Source organism: Littorina saxatilis, linkage group LG1 (genome assembly GCF_037325665.1).
Source record: "Littorina saxatilis isolate snail1 linkage group LG1, US_GU_Lsax_2.0, whole genome shotgun sequence".
Classification (NCBI taxonomy): domain Eukaryota; kingdom Metazoa; phylum Mollusca; class Gastropoda; order Littorinimorpha; family Littorinidae; genus Littorina; species Littorina saxatilis.
This window is the reverse complement of record NC_090245.1, coordinates 90,065,428-90,071,427: the sequence shown is the minus strand read 5'-3', so window position 1 is coordinate 90,071,427 and position 6,000 is coordinate 90,065,428. Positions and strand designations below refer to the sequence as shown.

The 6,000-nt window shown below is 39.4% G+C and overlaps 1 protein-coding gene across 2 annotated transcripts in view; it reads left to right on the top strand.

Moving 5' to 3' along the window:
- The first annotated feature begins 1,724 nt into the window (after window positions 1-1,724).
- The window catches only part of LOC138983624 (uncharacterized), a 63,237-nt gene continuing 58,961 nt past the window's right edge, over window positions 1,725-6,000 (top strand). Inside the window, exon 1 of one of the 2 annotated variants that reach the window (XM_070356907.1) lies at window positions 1,725-1,862. The gene's annotated coding sequence lies outside the window, so the exon portion shown is untranslated. The remainder of the gene's footprint in view (window positions 1,863-6,000) is intronic. The other variant, XM_070356914.1, reaches the window with a different exon arrangement.

The following is a 6,000-nucleotide window of genomic DNA, read 5'->3' as shown; positions in this document are numbered from 1 at the left end:
TGTGTGTGTGTGTGTGTGTTTGTGTGTGTGTGTGTGTGTGTGTGTGTGTGCATGTTTCTGTACGTGTGTGAGAGAATGCGTGTGTGTGCATGTTGTGTTTGAGCATTCGCGCGTGCGAAGGTGTATGCGTGCGTCCTCGCACGGGGGCACCTCCGGCCCTTTTACACTGACGCGCATGGTGGGCTGTTGTTAGTACATTTCGCGTGTGAATTAACACATTTCGTTATCATGTTTACGAGTGCGGCTTAAAGTTAATTTACAATGAGTATTGTTTGCAACAAAGAATTTTGTGTGGGTTAATAGTGCAAGGTGATTTTTGCAAAATCATACGGATGATGAAAGAACTAAATCACTGTTATTCATCCCATAAATGCCACTACCTTTATTCACGTTTAAGCTTGGGATATGGGGCTACATAGTCAGTAAACAATTACAATGGAAGAATTGAATTAACTTTGTCATAGCATGCGCATGTACGCCGAATAGCACTTTATGCCATTTATCGAAATGTGTGCTTTCCGAGACAGAGCTGGTTGCACCGCGGTGATTGTTTTTGATGATGCCGGAAATCCTTTTTCTAGATCTGAGCACCCCAGGCCGTGTCTCCTAATTACATTTACAAGTTTTGACTAAATGTTTTAACATAGAGGGGGAATCGAGACGAGGGTCGTGGTGTATGTGTGTGTGTGTGTGTCTGTCTGTCTGTGCGTGTGTGTGTGTAGAGCGATTCAGACCAAACTACTAGACCGATCTTTATGAAATTTGACATGAGAGTTCCTGGGAATGATATCCCCAGATATATTTTATATTTTTCGATAAATACCTTTGATGACGTCATATCCGGCGTTTTGTAAAAGTTGAGGCGGCACTGTCACACCCTCATTTTTCAATCAAATTGATTGAAATTTTGGCCAAGCAATCTTCGACGAAGGCCGGACTTCGGTATTGCATTTCAGCTTGGTGGCTTAAAAATTGATTAATGACTTTGGTCATTAAAAATCTGAAAATTGTAAAAAAAATAAAAAAAAATTATAACACGATCCAAAGTTACGTTCATCTTATTCTTCATCATTTTCTGATTCCAAAAACATATAAATATGTTATATTTGGATTAAAAACAAGCTCTGAAAATTAAAAATATAAAAATTATGATCAAAATTAATTTTTCGAAATCAATTTAAAAACATTTTCATCTTATTCCTTGTCGGTTCCTGATTCCAAAAACATTAGATATGATATGTTTGGATTAAAAACACGCTCAGAAAGTTAAAACGAAGAGAGGTACAGAAAAGCGTGCTATCCTTCTCAGCGCAACTACTACCCCGCTCTTCTTGTCAATTTCACTGCCTTTGCCATGAGCGGTGGACTGACGATGCTACGAGTATACGGTCTTGCTGGGAAAATTGCATTGCGTTCAGTTTTATTCTGTGAGTTCGACAGCTTGACAAAATGTTGTGTTTTCGCCTCACGCGACTTGTTTATGGGTTTTGTTGTGCATCAATCGGCAGTCCGCACGCATGCACGCACACGCACGCACACGCACGCACACACACCCGGTGGAAGGGGAAATGGCAATCATTATTTACGCCCATTGAATTGCGAATATCCTTTGAAGATCGTGAAACAAAATTACATATTACACGAAACACTAATAAAACCCCAACAATTAGGGGTAGGGATGCGGGGCGAGGGAGGGAAAGGGTGTATGGATGAGAGAGAGCTGTCTATTATATTAATTGGCCGTGGTTTCAAACTTTAGTACAGTGGACGCGCAGCCAGAAGGACGGTCACAGCAGCTGAAGTGGCATTGACAGTGGGATAGGAAGTAAATACAGTCCTTCGGCCACTCTCTACCCTAGGCGGTGAGTTTTTAAGACGATCTTTTATAATATTACCCAATATTGACGGACTGTGTGATGATATCTTCTGCTATGGTCTGTTGAGACAGTGATATCAAAATCGAGACCGGAGGTCGAGATTTTGATATCACTGTCGAAATAGACCAATAGCAGAAGATATCATCACACAGTCAGTCAATGTTAGATATATTGCTAATTCTCTGGACATTTTGTATTTACTGTAAAGAAATTACAAAAGTATTTGTCTCAGTTTTGGCTGTTCCATATCCCTCCCTCTGATTATTATTTCTTTTTGTTCACTCTTTTCTTGTAGGCTACTTTTCAGTTTTTCAAAATGTCTTTTCTTTCAAAAAGTCTTTAGTCACTTGCTCAACTAAATTCTGGGATAATTACATTTTCATATATATTTGTTTGTTTTTAAATTTAGGTGTTTTTGTTTTTGAAGTGGGGAAGCAATAAAGAGGTCGTCGATATCAAAACTGATATCGACGGAAATGTCGTCGATATCACTTTTGCACTGAGCTCAGTTTTGCCCAATTGACCAATGGAAATCCACGTAACATATGAAATAGCAATATTACAATTTAAAAGACACTCAGACAGACTGACAGAAAGACATATGACAGAGAGACCTGTCATATACTAGAGCCCCAAAGTTAAGCCACCTTTTCTTTTTTAAACAATCCATTTTTTAAGATTTAGTTTAATAAAGGAGCTTTAAAAATAGTGTCTATGGAAAGAATGTCTATCTGGCTTCCTCGTGAGTACATATTTACGGTCTTCACGTGTTAAACTTGACGTGAGTACCATATTGACGGTCTTCACGTGTTAAACTTGACGTGAGCACATATTGACAGTCTTCACGTGTTAAACTTGACGTGAGTACATATTGACGGTCTTCACGTGTTAAACTTGACGTGAGCACATATTGACGGTCTTCTCGTATTAAACTTGACGTGAGCACATATTGACGGTCTTCACGTGTTAAACTTGACGTGAGCACAACTCAGTTTCACCAAGGGGGTCACCATGGCAAAATACGCGTTTTGGGTTATTATTTTTTGTCACTTGCTAAACAAGTCAGATTTGGCACGGTGTGGCAAAACCTGATTCGTTTAGGTGGTAGATGGTTAGAACTGTATCAAGAATGATCATGGGGGAATCGTTTTGTCCTATAATAATATTAATAATAATTGTCAGTAAGTACTGGTAACACATGACTGATGTGAACCAGTTGATTGGCTAATGGCGATGCGCTAAAACTGTTCGCGCACTCTTGGAGTGCGCTAACTTTTCCACAGAGCGTATTCTTACGCCTTTTGCCAAAGCGAGATTGTACTCTCATCCTCAGAATGAATTAATGACATGTAGCTTATATTCTCCATTTTACCAAAAAATAACCATACATTTCCTGCGGCTCAAAGCAGAAGTGGTTTTTTTCTGACAGATCGCAGGCGCCTGTGCCACAGTTGAATCCCACTGATCTAAATATAGAAGCGGCTGTGTCTCTTCCACAATGGTCTCTTCTCGTTTTGACTTGCAAAGATTCTTCTCATATGCCGTGTTAGTGGCATGTAGCTTATTAACCACATTACCAAATGATGAGTTAGTATAACATTCCCAGCGGCAAACGGAAAACACAAGTGTTATTCCGATAACGTACCAGCTACTGAAATGCGACTGCATCAGTTCAGTAAATAAATGGTTTCCGAATTATTATTTCAAGGCAACAACAATCGGAATCGAAATCGTGTAGGGTTAAGAACGTTCTTACCATGTATAAAACTTATTACCAGCCTGCCTCCTGCGTGCAGACGAGCAATTTTTTTTTTTTTGAAATGAGACTGCAGTTCAGTGGTTCGATTGCCCTAGCCGCCTAGCAGACGACATAAACCCCGCAGCAAATTAACATGTTGGGCAAATGTGAACAAACAAACGATGGGGATATAATACGTGTAGAGTTCAGAGCATTCTTACCGTTCATATATAGTACCAGACTCCCCGATGAGTGAAGATACAACACGAGAAACATACCACATTTACTTTGAAAATGTGCTAACCGTGGCCTTGGAGTCAATTCAAGGGGCAACACTCTGCACAGTCAATCTGTCGAAGCTCGATGAAGGTTTCGAATCGCAAATAACTAAGAGCACAGTCCTTTCTCCGAGTTTAAATGAGGTCTGTATGAAAGATCATCACTTTTTAGCTTAACGCTACTCTGGAATTTATGAACAGAAATTAAAACAAGAGTTTGCGTGTGACGAAAGCACGACACACTTGAGACAGCCCACACAAAAGTAGATCTGACACAAACCTGACCACACAGTTACGCCTATCCAAATGCGCGTTGCAAAATGTGCGTTTTGAATCTTCTTTTTTCTCTGGCGGTACTGACAATATCGTTATTGAAACAATCCCAGTGCACTAAGGGATTTATAGAGCAAATCTCAAAAATAATTATTGAACTCAGCGCTATGCGCTTTGTTTAATAATGAATTTTCTCGATTTGCTCTATAAATCCCTTAGTGCACTGGGATGTCTCAATAACTTAAATAATAATAATAATATTTAGAGAGCTTATATAGCGCGAACCACAGTAAACTGTGCTCTCCGCGCTTTACATATTAACTATGAATAAAAACCATACTATTTAAACATGAAATACATATATATCCTAACAAAAATGACATAACACTTAACTAACAGCAACACATTCTCCCCTTATGGACAATATGATGCAATAGATGCACAACTTACAATTATTCTTCTTCTTCTTCTTCTTCTTCTTCTGCGTTCGATGAACACAACTTACAATAAATCATGTACATTGAACATTGACAAATCTCAACTATGACTAGACAAACAGCCTCGTCCCGGACGGGTGAGCAAGTCGATATCTAAATCTGACTGTTATTAAGCTCACCAGGATGTCGCCTCAGAGATAAGGGATGATGCCTCAGAGGACCTACCGTGTGCGACAAACCACGCACAGTCTCTTTGGCTGTCCGAGAAGAATTGAACCGATTTTGTAGGACAAAGTTCAAACGGCAACAGTGCCGTTTTCGGAATAAATACAGTGGGATAATTACAGGTAGGGGAGATAAAACCCACTGCTGACTGTTACCAGGGCTGAGGTCCACGAAGCTAAAGTGGGTGCCACCCAAACGGGTGAGAACAAACTGCGGGGTCTTATTGGTTTAAATCACAAAAATCTCAATGTCAACCAATCTAACACAGTGGCTGGCTCCCACCTTGTTGGTAACTTTCTCGTACACCTCGGCCAAGAGCGCTGGGTGAGACACATTGCAAATACATATAACAGATATTCTTCATGCTTGCCAACAAAATGATTATCTGCGCCTTGCTGTTTGGGTTATGTGCCCTTTTATTTTCAAACATTTTTCTTAAACTTGAACGTCTCATTTTCTTAACTGAAATTAAACACGTTGTAGTAAGATCCTAACCTCAAACAAAGTTGGGTGGGTAGCATGGAGAAAAGGCCTGATTAATAATAATAATAATAATAATAATAATAATAATAAATGAGCATTTATATAGCGCAACATCATAACTTTACAATTATGCTCTTTGCGCTTGACACATTTAAAATTCAAACACAGTTATACAAGCATTTACATCTACATTCATAGTCAGCAACGCTTGATTAAAAACATACATTACAACAGATTCTTCCACTAATTAAGTAATAAAAACATGAATAAAATAGGTAGTAAAAACAAGGAAATACCAGCTGAATACCCTTAATCAAACAGAACATGTTATTAATACTGAAAAACAGCCCTAAATGTGTATACACATTATCACATTATCACTAAAACAACAAATACACTACATGTAGCCTACTGATGGACTGAGAAAACAAAATCAGGGGTTGTATTTCTTGAAGAGGTGCGTTTTAAGTGCTCGTTTGAATGCTTGGGGTGACTGAGAGTGGCGGATGTGAAAGGGGAGAGAATTCCAGTGTGTGGGTGCGCAGAAAGTAAAAGTGCGTTGTCCGTATGTTTTGGTTTTGGTGTGTGGAATGGTGAAGATGCGACAGTCAGAAGAGCCACGGGGTTGTCTTGCTGGAGAATAGACGGTGAGGAGTTCAGAGAAGTAAGCAGGAGACGAGCCAGAAAAG